At 43.6% G+C, this 13,222-nt stretch overlaps 1 protein-coding gene across 10 annotated transcripts in view; it reads right to left on the bottom strand.

The window, feature by feature from the left end:
- The window catches only part of GRM7 (glutamate metabotropic receptor 7), an 858,094-nt gene that overhangs the window by 27,359 nt on the left and 817,513 nt on the right, over nt 1-13,222 (bottom strand). For 6 of the 10 annotated variants that reach the window (XR_009565810.2, XR_009565807.2, XR_009565809.2 and 3 more), the window contains 2 exons: nt 12,370-12,430; nt 11,626-11,711 (listed from right to left, as the gene is read on the bottom strand). The exons of the other annotated variants lie outside the window; for them this stretch is intronic. The gene's annotated coding sequence lies outside the window, so the exon portion shown is untranslated. Of the gene's footprint in view, nt 1-11,625; nt 11,712-12,369; nt 12,431-13,222 lie in introns of those variants that run through there. 10 annotated transcript variants of the gene reach the window in all.

A 13,222-nucleotide genomic window follows, 5' to 3' on the forward strand; every position in this document is an offset into this window, starting at 1 on the left:
AATTGCATCATTTGTTCTTTATATTCTCACCTCGTTTGCTTAAAACTCTTCAATGACTCCCCATTGCTTTTAGAACAAAGATAAGGGTTTCTAATTTGTTCTGTACATTTCTGTGTGACTTGACACTTAATTATTTTCTGGGCTTTATGTGGAAGTACACTTGCCCTTGCTCTCTTCCCTCTAGTCACACTGACCTTTGTTCAGTCTTTTGTATTTGCCTTGCTTCTACCGCAGGGCCTTTGCACATGTTCTTCTCTTTGCCTAGGGGCTTTCCCACCGCTTTGTGTTACTGATGGCTACACATCCCTCAAGCAAGTCTTAAGAAAAGATACTGTTGATCTGTGTAGCTAGTGCTACTTGATATTCCTAGTTCCCTATATTTCTTGTTCACAGAGGGTTCTCACAGTTGCAGCTTCCTGTTTATTAGCTATAATTTGATCACCTGTGTCCCCAGCTAGACTGGGTTATTTGAATTTGGGTGTATTTATGGTTCTGCACTTTTAACAAGTGCTGTAGGTCACTTTGGGGCAGGTGGGCTTCAGACTGAACTTTATTCAGATAATGATTGTGAGGCAGGATGCTTGCAGCTGTCCTTTGGGGATTGAATATTAGTTGGAGACAGTGATGATAGAATAAGCATAGCCCTTCGACATCATGGTTTGCACTTAGGAGGTGCTTTCACATGTTTTTCCCCTAGTGGATTTGTCCTGAGTCACTCCTTTCAGAAAAATGCCCTTGATTTCTAAGGATGGCATGGGTAGGACAGCTGGCCAAGGTGTTGCCATCTTGGGCTCTAGAAATGCAGAGGTTGTGACATCATAATCCCTTTTGCTGCAGCTAGTTGAGGCCTGGGATAACCAGCAAAGCGTATCAAGCCAAGGACAAGGAACCTTGTCCGGAAGCATGGGGTTCCCTTGAAGTCTTCCTGAGCAGAGAAGGAAATGGTGACTTGTCTCAGGTTCCTATAGGTGAAGGGCACAGTGAATGAGAACCAGTTCCTCCCATTCTCCCAGAAGGCTTGGCCAATGGGTGCTCTCCCACCTGGGTATGAGGTTTATTGTACCAGGTGCCACTGCCCAAGGTGGATAAGAGCCCCATGGAGCTCCAAGAGGAGTTCACTGATGACGTGTTCAGAGAGCCATGCAGTTGCAGGTGGCAGAACAAGATGGCTGCGTGGGCCTCCTCGCAGGTCCACATCCAGTTGGTGACCCCATGTATTTGCATTCGCACATATATTCTTTCTTCTGTCCATTTGTGACTGACGCACCCTTTTGGAGGCATCCTAGCCTGGTAACTGGTCTCAAAGCACGAGTGCATCAACAAATTAAGACATCATCATCATTTAAAACACTTGAGAGGGAAAAAAGCTTGAACTTAATTCGAGATCAGTTCATGTTATCACAAGATTTTAATATTACTTTTTCTAAATAAAGGAGAAGCTATTGGATTCTTTTAATATAAATTTGACTCATACAATTCTGAATTGCTGTAAAAAAATGCTTTTAAACTTTTACCATCTACTCATACAAAGATTTCACTTACGTTCTCTATTAAGAATTTGAAGAGGGCTTCCCTGGTGGCGCAGTGGTTGAGGGTCCGCCTGCCGATGCAGGGGACGCGGGTTCGTGCCCCAGTCCGGGAAGATCCCACATGCCGTGGAGCGGCTGGGTCCGTGAGCCATGGCCGGTGAGCCTGCGCGTCCGGAGCCTGTGCTCCACAACGGGAGAGGCCACAACAGTGAGAGGCCCGCGTACCAGAAAAAAAAAAAAAAAAGAATTTGAAGAGCTCATCGTCAAAAAGTCTTGACTGGAAATTGTTCATAGTCATTTCAGTTGATAGGAACTCTCTTTTCATGGAAGCGAGCTCAAGTTTTCATTTAAAACAATGAAATTTTAGGTTTTGAAGTTTGATACAAATTCAATATTTAATCTCTTCTTTAAAACTTTTGATTATTTGGTAATATAAATAACATGAATTTTTTTTTCAGCAAGCTTTACATAGAGTCCCCCAAATCCTCTCCAGTGTACTGAATATGCCTTACCAATATTACTGTTTTTTACATGTGGCAAGACATGGAAAAGCATTGTTCTAATGCATAGGTGGGATGCGTGAACAATCTATTAATAGTCTTGCTATTTTTTTGTGCTTATCAGTTGGACGCAGCAGGGATGATGGGGCTTAGATATTGGCTGTGAGGAACGAGGGATGTTTATTTTGGCGACAAGAGGATATATAAAGCATCAGTTTGGTTTTCTTAACAACAGCTTTCAAGTTACCGGTGCTGCAAATGAATTTTCTGTATATCCTCAAGACATGGAGCTTTGTGTAAATTTCGTAAGAAACCACATGACCTTCACGAATCTCAAAACCTCCCTCAGACTTATTTTGCGCAGGGGTCAAATGTGCATTACAACCTGCATCTCGGGGGCCATGGTCAAGCGTAAACGAGTCGTGTTTGTGAATACTTAGCATAGCGTCTGTACCTAGAAAGCATCTGAAGATGGATAGGATTAGGCCAGATGGTGGTAAGTTTCCTATCATAGAAGTATTCAAGCATATTATACATGATCGTATTTGGGGGGTAACATAATGACCTTTAAATCAGTGACCTTAAGTTCCCTTCCACTGCTGAGACTCCCAGACTGGAGGTACTAGAGCCCTCTCTGGAATTAACACCAGAGCCCAGGTTGTAGGCCCTCCAGCAGGAAAGTCTCAGTGTGAGGTCCTTCAGCGGCCCCCATAAGAATGTCTGGGTAAGAAGCACAAGGACCCTCAAACTTCTCAGGGAAGCATTTCCAGTAGCGGGCATCACACTCCCCTTGAGGGCTTGCTAAAGGACAGATGGATGGGCCCCAAGCCCAGAATTTCTGGGTTAGCAGGTCTAGGGTGAAGGCCAAGAATTTCTGCTTTTACTAAGTTGCCTGGTGATGCTAATGTTGCTGGTGGTGGGACCAGAGTAGAGCAGCTCTACATCAGAGCAAGGGTTCTCTGCCCTGGCTGGCATTAGGTTCACTTGGGGAGATATTTGAACTATAGCTGCCTGCACCCCATCCTAATGCAACTACCTAGAATCCAGGGTGGTGGGGTCCCGGCATGGATGTAGGTGAAAAGGTCTCCAGGTGCTTCCGATGGGCAGTGAGTGCTGAGAACCAAAGAGTCAGAACATCTGTGTTTCAGCCTGTGATCATCTGGGCCCTGTTTCCTCGACTTCAATATTGGACTAATACTTATATTCGTTTTGTTATTACTATCGTTCTCTTCTGAATTTCTTTTCTTTTTTTTTGAAATGTCATAGTGACATTTGAAACACAAGAGTGTTTTTGTATTCTGTTCCAACGATGATAAGTCTTCCTCCTGATTATTCAAGAGCTGACTTACGTTAGCAATTAGATGAAAATCTGCAGCCCGTAATTAAGATCAGTATATATGACAGTGCACATGGGTCTTGAATATGTTATTATTTATCTTTTTATTACTTTAGGTGCTGTATACCATTGTACTTGTAAGAATAACCTAAAACACCTCGTAACTGAAGTTACAACTTGCCTTATTTTTATGTTTTCTGCTGAGAGAGACAGAAATACCTTCAGATAACAATAGGTAGTTGAATTACACCAAGGTTTCACATTCACTATTTAATTTAATTATAGGATGGTTCTGTGAGCTTAGAGTAAAATTCTGGTGTGTAGTGGGCTCACAATTTTCATAGGAGTTAGGTTTTACAGGCAGCATGTTCTGGGAAGATTTGGGCATGGTCAGAATTTTCCTCCACGATACCTTCAGTCCACGTAATCTGAAATGAGGTCCAAAGACCAACACCATGGGCATCACACAGGAGCTTGTTAGATACATGCTGAGTTGAAGCATCTCTAGCTGCCACTTAACAAGATCCTGGGGTGATGGCATGGACATTAACATTTGAGAGGCTCTTCAATTATTCATTAACCTCTAAGAACTGGGACTGCAGAAGCAGGAGAGTCCAGAGTGACTTCCTTGGATGCTCTTTGCATTTTTGCTGAGGCTTCACTTTCCCCCTTGAGTGGAGGCCTGGCTATAGGCTGAACAGCAAAAGCAAGAAGAACAATTCTTCCTTCCTTCTCGTCTTCCTCTCCTCTCACCCTTTTCTTCTATAGAATCCATGGCGGTTGAATTAATGGTAGCTGAAAATACGTGCATCACAACTCCTGTAGTATTTCATACATTAGATCTAAAAGTGGATTGTCCAACTACCATGTGTTAGGATGTGAAGGTACAGTGGCAAAGAGGAAGAATACAGCTCTCGTCACCATAAAGCTTAGCCTCTGACACTGTCTAATTGGAGATGATAATGGGCAGACCTGATTTACATGAATAGTACTGTGTTCTGTTCAACTTAGGGTTTGATTTCCAAATCATTCTAGTGAGGAACATCTTGTGTTAGGCATTCCTGTTCACTGACGATCCACTCTTCAGACGAAGAGGGCATGTTCTGAGTGCGGCTCCTACCACTGGTTCAATTACACTCCTCCTCCAACTTTCATTGAGGCCAGAAGGGATGGCACGAAACAGACACAACTACGTGTGTCTTCTGCGTGAGCGCCTAGACCAAGGCCTCCAATGGCCAAGGAGAAGCAACGGCGTTGAGAAGGAAAAGGATCTTTTGGGCGAGGCTGGGCAGCATGCCAGCAAAGGTCCCCTCTGTTGCTCTGCCCAAGCCCCGCACAATTGCACGGTCCCAAGCGCATCTCGGGCTGCTGCTGGTACCCAGTCCACGCCTGAGAGCAAAGTCCCCAGATAGTCTAAACAATTTCATACTCCTGTTCCCTGGAGGAAAGGCGGGGGTTGGAGGGGATGCTTCATTTTCACTGCCCTCTTGGGATTTTATCAATTGCACTTTCTGGTTGCTTGATTTCTGTTCTGTTAACGTCTGTCTTGGAGAAGAAGAAAGTGTTCTCACTTTTGAAGGGAAGGAAGAAGCCAGCTATGAGTTGAGGACTGATCCCCTAATCCTATGATCCGAATTTCTTCCTGACGTCTTAAAACTACTTACATGGACGCCAGCTGTTTGCTGCCCTTAAAATGTCACAAGACATTGCTCAATGTCCCGTCTTCCCAACAATGCTTGGCAGGTGTTTGGGTCTCGATGTCTTTACGTGCCTTTCATCAGTACAGGAACTGAAGTTCTTGGTAACTGTTCTTCCCATCGGGTGGCTGCTGTGTGATAATCTATACCGTTTACTCAGAAATTGCAACTTGCCTCTGAATAAAAGGAACAAAGCACATATTACAGGATATTTATGACTAAATCTATTGACTATTTATGAAGAATCAAAAAATTAGGATTCTTCGTCACAGACAAACTGGAAAGCTTGAAAAAGCTCCACCTGTTTAAAATTTCAAATCGTTAGTCCAGTGCCTGAGCTAGACTTCGCCACTCTATTTGAGAATCTGTTTTTAAATAAAAGTTGTTGCAGAGACAGCGTTCTCTAATACATATTTTTCCCAGTACAGTGCAAGCCGAGGGTCTGAGGTTATTTTCAGGAGAACTGATATCAAGAGGCTTGGATCCTACAATTACAGCCTGTCGTCGAGACCAAAGTGAGATGGGTTGTGGGGGGCAGGTTTCTGCCTTGAGTTGTGAGAGGTTCACAAAGTGACCGGGATGTGCTCTCACAGAACGCAGATGTTTCCTTATCTGAACACAAGAAGCATCTCCAAGAGATTGCAAGGCTGGTTTCATCTCTCACAGTCCTGAGTGCTTCCCTGATATGCTGGCTTGGAAGGGATACCCCTTACTGGATGTCAGCCATACATCTCACCACATCCTGGGACCTTAGCTCGGGCCACCTCACGCAATCTTGAAAGAACCTGTTTAATGAAGTTATTCAGATCCCCGTGCTGTCAGATGAGGCAGCTGGGATGGGAAGCTGTTTGTCTCAAAGTTACGCCCTGGCTGATTCCAAAGCCCTTGGCTCTGACCCTAGGCTGGCTTTGTGTCAGAGATGCATTGTTGGCTTTCTCTGAGATCAGATACTTTTTCTTCAATCAAGTTATTCTTCCCAAAAGAATTCCATCTTTGAAACTCTGAAGTTCGTTGGAGGCTTGCAGCTGCACTAGGTTCCCAATGGTCACAGCAGCCTTGAAAGAGTGCTAAGAAAATGTCTTTCTAATTCTTCCCAATGACACAAGAAAAGAACTCACTAGAGGCCAGAACAGGTAACAGAAGTGCTTGAGGAATGGATGGAATTATATAATTAGGTGGGTGGTTATTTACCACCTGAGGCAGGGTTCTGAATTAGATCAAAACCACCTTTTGTTTTACAAAACTCATATGTTTATTGTAGAATATTTAGAAGGTGCATAGGTCTTTTTGCCGCTCTGAACACATACCCCCTTGGCTTGAAATTGTGTCCATATAGAGACCTGGGGAGAGAATAGTTCCATTTTCTCCCATGGTGGCCAAGTGTCCAGTAAATATTTCTGCAGAAATGCCCCATCTGAAGTTGACAGAACCATAACTGTGTTCACACTTACACAGTGACATGGGGTCTGACATTGGAGCTTCTTAAGAAAACTGGGTAGTTAGTTGTTTTCCCATATCCAGAAGCTCTCTTACCTAAAATGAAACTTTGAGTTCTCAGCTTTCAGGTCAGAGATTGGATGCATTCCAGGGACCAGTGGGTGAAATGGCTTCCTGAACTTTTCCTCTGTTCTTGTAGATTATCCTTTGCTATCTTTAGCTTTAGGAGTTTTGAACATATATTTTATAAAGTCTGCGAACACATCCTGTTCCAGAACTGAGAACTCAGAAGTCTGTGTTGTCTCTCCCAGGACCTCCTGCCCTGCTGCTTCTGCAAGTTATCTTTTCTGCTGCTCGTCAGTTATTAAACCCCAGCTGGCCCCTTTCTTTCTACAGGATGTGTTGTCATAGCTTTCAGGATAGAACGGGAGAACATTCACACTTGAGTTCTAATATATTTTTCTGCCGCTCTCCAGCCTCACACGTTATGTGCTTGTCCACTGATTCTTAACCGGGGCAGCTGTGCCCCCAGAGAACATCTGGCAATGTGAAGAGATGGCTCTGATCATCCCATATCTGCAGGATGGAGGTACCACAGGCATCTAGTGGGCAGAGGCCAGGGATGCTGCTAACTAAACCTTCTACATACAATGCCCCGGACAGCCCCCTGCCACAGAGAACTGTCCAGTTCCCAAATGTTACCGTTGCCATGGCGGAGAAGCCCTGTAGTCTAGCTAAACTGGAAAATGGACCTTCCTTAAACACACCACGTACCTATCACTGGAAAGCACTGAATTGGTCAGAAGCATGGCCTCCGGGCCCCGATGGCTGAGCTTCTAGCCAAAGTTCTCTACTTACTAGCTGTGTGACTTTGGGGAAATTACTTAAAATCTCTGTGCCTTCCTTTATCTGTACAATGGACCTAATGATGCATATCTGATGAGGGTAATACGGTTAAATGAGCTAATACACGTTAAGTATTTGGAATAGTGGTGGGTGCACGGAAAATACTCAAGATCTGCTACCCGGCGCCGCTCATAATGTTGCCACCATTTCACGCACTTCGTCATTTTCCTTTCCCATCCCTTTGTCTGCAGCCCCCTCTCCCACGTTGCCTCATTCTTTAAGCCACAGTGAGAATGTCCACTTGTCACTCAATGAGAGCAAAGGGCTACTTTGAGCCCTCTTCACATACTCGTATTGTGCATCCGTGTATCAGGTCTGGTAAGGTCAGTTATTCTCCCTTGTCCTGTGGACGATAAACTCCTGGAGAAGCGGCAGCTTGCTCTATCTCAGCTTTATACGCCCAGACCCTGGCAGCAGTAAGCAGTCCATAAAGCACGTGGGGTGGTTTTGATCAGGCTGCATTAGAAACAAGACTCGTTGATGAAAAAACAGTAAACTTCTCCCTTTCTTTTCAGACTTGATTTAATCTCTTTAATCAGCTTCACAAGGTCGTTTGATTAACAATAAGATGCCTGGATTTAAACTGGACTTATGCAGTGTCTTTACAACCCACGCGGTAACCGTGCCAGAAGGCACGAGCTAAAAATGTGTAAGGCAGAATCCTGTCCCATCACACACCGTGCACGCATCTCCCGTGGCATCAGCCCCCTGGCCTTGGGGAGATAAACAGCTAAGTTGTTATCTGGTGTTAATAATTCACTCCTTCTTCTGCAGCCATCCATCTTTATTCTCCATCCTGGCTGAGCTGTTTACCTTTCCATAGATAAGGTGACCCAGTGGCTACTCAGTGCTGGTGATTATGTATAGGACACACAAAAAACTTTTTTTTCCAGATTGCACTATAATCTGAATCTTCTCTAATGAGGGAGTTTTTTTCCCTCTCTCTCTCTCTCTCCCCTTGGCTTAAAGATGCACTTGTCAGTCCTAAGATATTGCACCTCTTTAATGAAGGGGTGCTGGGGTATAACGGGGTCAGAATGACTTCTAAAGCTATTTCCATCATTAACACCTTGGCCGATTTTCGTCATCCCCTGAGCCGTAGTTTGTACATCCGTAGATGAGGATGATGCTACCTGCCTCATCGTGATGCCCTGAAGACGAAATGAGATGCTGTATGTGTGAGCACATGATAAAACCAAACTACGAAATGTTGAGATGTTATATAAGGGCGAGCTGCTTGTAACTGTTAGTAGTTGGTGTAATTTTTAAAAATCATGTGGATTTTTAAAAATCTTCTTCTGCATTTCTGGAACATAGACTCATTGATACTCCTCTGTTGACAATATTTAGTAATCAATATGATCAGTGTTTTTGTTTTAGTTAGAAAATTCAAAAATAGGAAGAGAGAGTTTTTACTTTCCCTCTGCCTATGCAGCCCTTCTGCAGTTTCAGTTCTGGAATGAGAATTGGAGATGCTGGGGGAGGTTTCTCTGGAGATATAACGTGTTCAACCAGTTTGATAGAGCTGGTCTGGGCTTAAGTATATTACACTGGTTCTCGTTCCCAACTTCACCTACTAGGTTTTTTTTGTTTTTTTGTTTTGTTTTGTTTTTTGCGGCACGCGGGCCTCTCACTGCTGCGGCCTCTCCCGTTGCGGAGCACAGGCTCCGGACGCGCAGGCTCAGCGGCCATGGCTCACGGGCCCAGCCGCTTCGCAGCATGTGGGATCTTCCTGGACCGGGGCACGAACCCGTGTCCCCTACATCGGCAGGCGGACTCTCAGCCACTGCGCCACCAGGGAAGCCCCCCCCCCCCCGCTAGTTTTACAGTAAAAGTTCTCCCAAAATATAAATCGATAGCAGAGACTCCTTTAGATGATGTATAACATCACTAAGTGTTCGTGATCCAGATAGAACTTTCGCTTGCTGGAAGTGATAGACACCTTTTGCTTTGAGCCTGTATTTTTCCCTCACTCTCAAACATTCACCAAGCACCTGCCCGGCAGTCAAATCAGGGACTAACCAGGCCTATAGGACAAATAAGATATGTCAATTTAACTCTAAGGAAAAGGACTGAATTTTCCAGCCGACGCTAGAATTCCGCAGTTGACCATTCACAGATGAGAAGTACCAGAAACATGCTCCTTGAGATGGAGCAAAGGCCCGCGTTCACATCTTCGAATATTTAATTTGGTTTTTCTGTTGCTGAGCAACATTGGTATGACAAGCAAGCATGCACATCGCTTCCCCTTGGGTGGCGATTAAGAAAATCATCCTCTCTGCTAGCTACACAGTAGACATGTGATGACTACAAAGTTGCCACCGGGCGTGCTTTTCAAGAATTGTGTGCAACTGTGTGATTTAGAATCAATACAGAACAATCTAAATAGTATATGAAAGGAATGGAGAACCGCCCCAACTGAGAGAGGACCATTTCTGGAAAACAGCTTTTTTTGTTTGTTGCTAACAATACTGATTGCACACTCCACAGTGTAGACTACTCTTGACTAGATGCTACCAAAGAAATGGACCCCACCGCTCCCAGAGAGAGCCTGGAGACTGTTTTCACAATCAGTGGAGATTGCTGAGAACAAACCATATCTCTCCTCTAAAGGAAGTTCTTACTCTCCTTTTTGTTTTCCCTAGGCTCAGCTGTCCAGTAGAACTTTCTGTGATAATTTCAGTGTTCTGTATCTTTGCTGTCCAGTAGGGTGGGTACTGGGTTATGTGCACCCACTGAGCATTTGGAATGTGGCCAGTGCAACTGAAGAACAAAATTTTAATTTTATTTAATTCGAATTAATTTAAATGTAAACAGCCACATGTGGCTACTGTATGAACTGAGCAGCTATGGATCAGTTGGTGATACTCATAATAAGAATATCAGCTAATGACCGACCATTATATTATGAACCAAGCATTGTGTTAAACATATGGACTAATTTAATCCTAATAACAACCCTACGAGGTAGTTACTAATATTGTACCCATTTTGAAGATGAGAAGACTGATGCACAGAGAGTAAGCAGTGTGCTCACATCACAATGTAGAACAAGGCAAAGTAGGAGTTAGCATTTAGGCTGACTCTTCATAAGATCACGGTGAATTTTTAAGAGCAATGGTAACTGAAACAATGGTTATTCTGACACTTTTCCCTTCCTGATTGGGCAAGAAGGCTTGAGAAGCATCAACAAAAGTTTGAAAATAATCTCTCTGAGGACTTCCCGGCTAAACAAAATCAGAGTTGCCCTGCTGAGCAGCTTGAAATGATTGCCTAAGGATGTATCAACTCACTTTGCCCACAGAGGCTGTGACCTGTGACCCACTAAGTGCAGGAAAGAAAACTATTAACCCAGCTTCTTATCTGGTGTTGTCATGGAGATTCAGCCTTAACGGAAGATGGTGCTGTGTTTTCCACTCCAATAACAGAGCTTCAGTCAATTAGCTTCATCTTTATTTAGTTCGCAGTACCAGCCTGGAAGAGTCTCTTGAGAGAAGACCTTGAAATAGCTTCTTACTGTTCTAGCAGACAGCTAGAGATGACTTCCTGGGTGCATGGTAGATGCTGCTGGTCTGATAAACCTGAATAATTTTTTTTTTAATGAGTCTTTTTAATATTCTGGAAGACCCTCTGCTGTGTAGGTAATCACCATCGCATATCACCATTACACCAACGCCATATTGCATGTGTTGATTATCAGAAAGGATTAAAAAAGAAAAGTTCCCAAACCTGGATGTGCATCAGAATCCCTGAGGAAGAGTTTTAAATACAGGTGACATTTCGATGAGCACCAGGTTAGGGAAGAAAAGATTTAAATTAGATAGAAGTATAAACTAAAATGCATTTCAGATTTCATATTGGCAAATTTTCTGCCATAACTAGGCTATTTAAATTGGTCCTTGGTATTTTCTTAAATATCTGGGACTAACTGGTAGTGATAACAATGTAAACATCGCCACAATGGCGACTGTGTTGTTTATTTATGCCCAAAGTCAGGAAATAGGTGCTGTGCTATGAAATGAAGCTATACGTGTATTTGAATGTCATTTCCCAGGTAGCTCCTCTGATAGTGCAGTGAAATTTTGGCTTTAAGGCACCTTTGCTCCAAAAGTGATCAATACTAAATAGCTTGACAAGAGAGGAGATGGATTGATATTTCAATCTGAAAATCCGGCAGGTTTTTCCAGACAAAAATCAGGGGCACATGGATTACTTGACATTCTCGAACTTTATTGCATGGGGTACAGAAAGAGAATGGATACAAGAGATCACATGGAAGATCAGATTGGATTCTCCGAGTTCTTTCCTAGAGGAAAGACAGACAGAAAAATCCAGTTAATTTTAGGTGACAGAATAACGCTAATGGCTTACATTTGAACAGCTACTGTGCCAACTCTGTTCCTGGTGCTTTACTTCTATTTAGTCCTTATCACTGTCATTTGAAGTTATATGTTACAGATGAGGAAACTGAGGCACAGAGATGATCTTTTCCAAAGAGTCAGTATTTTGCCTGCTTGGCATGAATAGTAGCCCCCTCTATGCTGCTTCCCTTTTGTCATTTCTTTTGCTTTATACGGGAGTTAGGTAGGCGCCCCATTAATACTGCTGTCTCTGCTGCTTGATCCAAAAGACACTGAGAATCCAGCCCCGAGGGAGAAGCTGGCTTCCTCAGTAATAGATCATGGTGCTCCGCAGTAGGGATCTCTCCCCCACTTGATGGCATTGATGTTTCCCCAGATAAAACCCCTCGATAGGTCCTAATAGGTCAAGATCTCAAGCCTCCTTTACTGTCCTTTCTCCTTATTTTGGAATATTGAGAGGACATTGTATAGTATGTGATAAGGACCACCTGGGCTAACATCATCCTAGACATTGGACAAAGTCTCTTCCGTTCATTAAGTTAATCGGCGGGCGGGATAGCAGAGCTTCCTCGGGATGCTCAAAAGGATGCAGGAGATACTTGCCTTTGGCCAGTCGCCTGACTGTATGCCAGTACAGATGCTCAGCTGTGGTTGGACTTTTCACCTGAGTGGAAACAACAGCTCAAGTCTCAGTCTGGACTGTGGCAAATCATGGGAAATTAAAATGCAAATGAAATTTGCAAACATGACAAAAAACGAGGGAAAGAGGAATTAAGTTCCTAGAATGAAAATCTAGCGTTTTTCATGCTAACCCCAGGAGGCCAGCTTAATCAGATTTTCAGCTAACATAGACGATAATGACCCTGGCATCCAGCTTCTGTGTAGAGCTTTGCAGTGGCAAAAGCCGAGAGAGAAGGAGCGGGTGATAAAGCTGGGGTGGGAAATGGCTTTGCACCTTTGTGTGCCGAGAAAGTGGCATTTTTTTCATGCTAGCAGACCCTTTCCAGAGTTTAATTTCCTTTGCTTAGGTTCCCATGCCCAACTCGATCACCTTATACAGAGGTAGAATCTGCTTAGAGTCATCAAAATATGATGACTTGTGGTTTTTCGTTCTGAACAGGCTGCACTCTGCCCAAGTATGTTATTCAGTGGATTTCAATGCATTCTCAAGAGTTAAACATTTCTAGCTCTAGAAAGCCATGTTCTCTGAGGTGGGAACAATAGTCTTTAATTTTTTCAGACCACCAAAAGAATCCAGTAGTAGGTAAAATGACATCAAATAGCCTTATCATTCACAGTACCATTAAGAAAAAAAAAGAGAGAGAGAGAGAGCGCACATCTTATTCCAAAATAGCCCTGAAAACAGATTATGATATCTGCCCCGAAGGGCCTCTCTCATCTTCAGGAAGTCGAAGACCTCTGCAATCAACTGATGAGAACAGTAAATGCTCATTAG

This window comes from Globicephala melas, chromosome 11, assembly GCF_963455315.2.
Source record: "Globicephala melas chromosome 11, mGloMel1.2, whole genome shotgun sequence".
NCBI lineage: Eukaryota > Metazoa > Chordata > Mammalia > Artiodactyla > Delphinidae > Globicephala > Globicephala melas.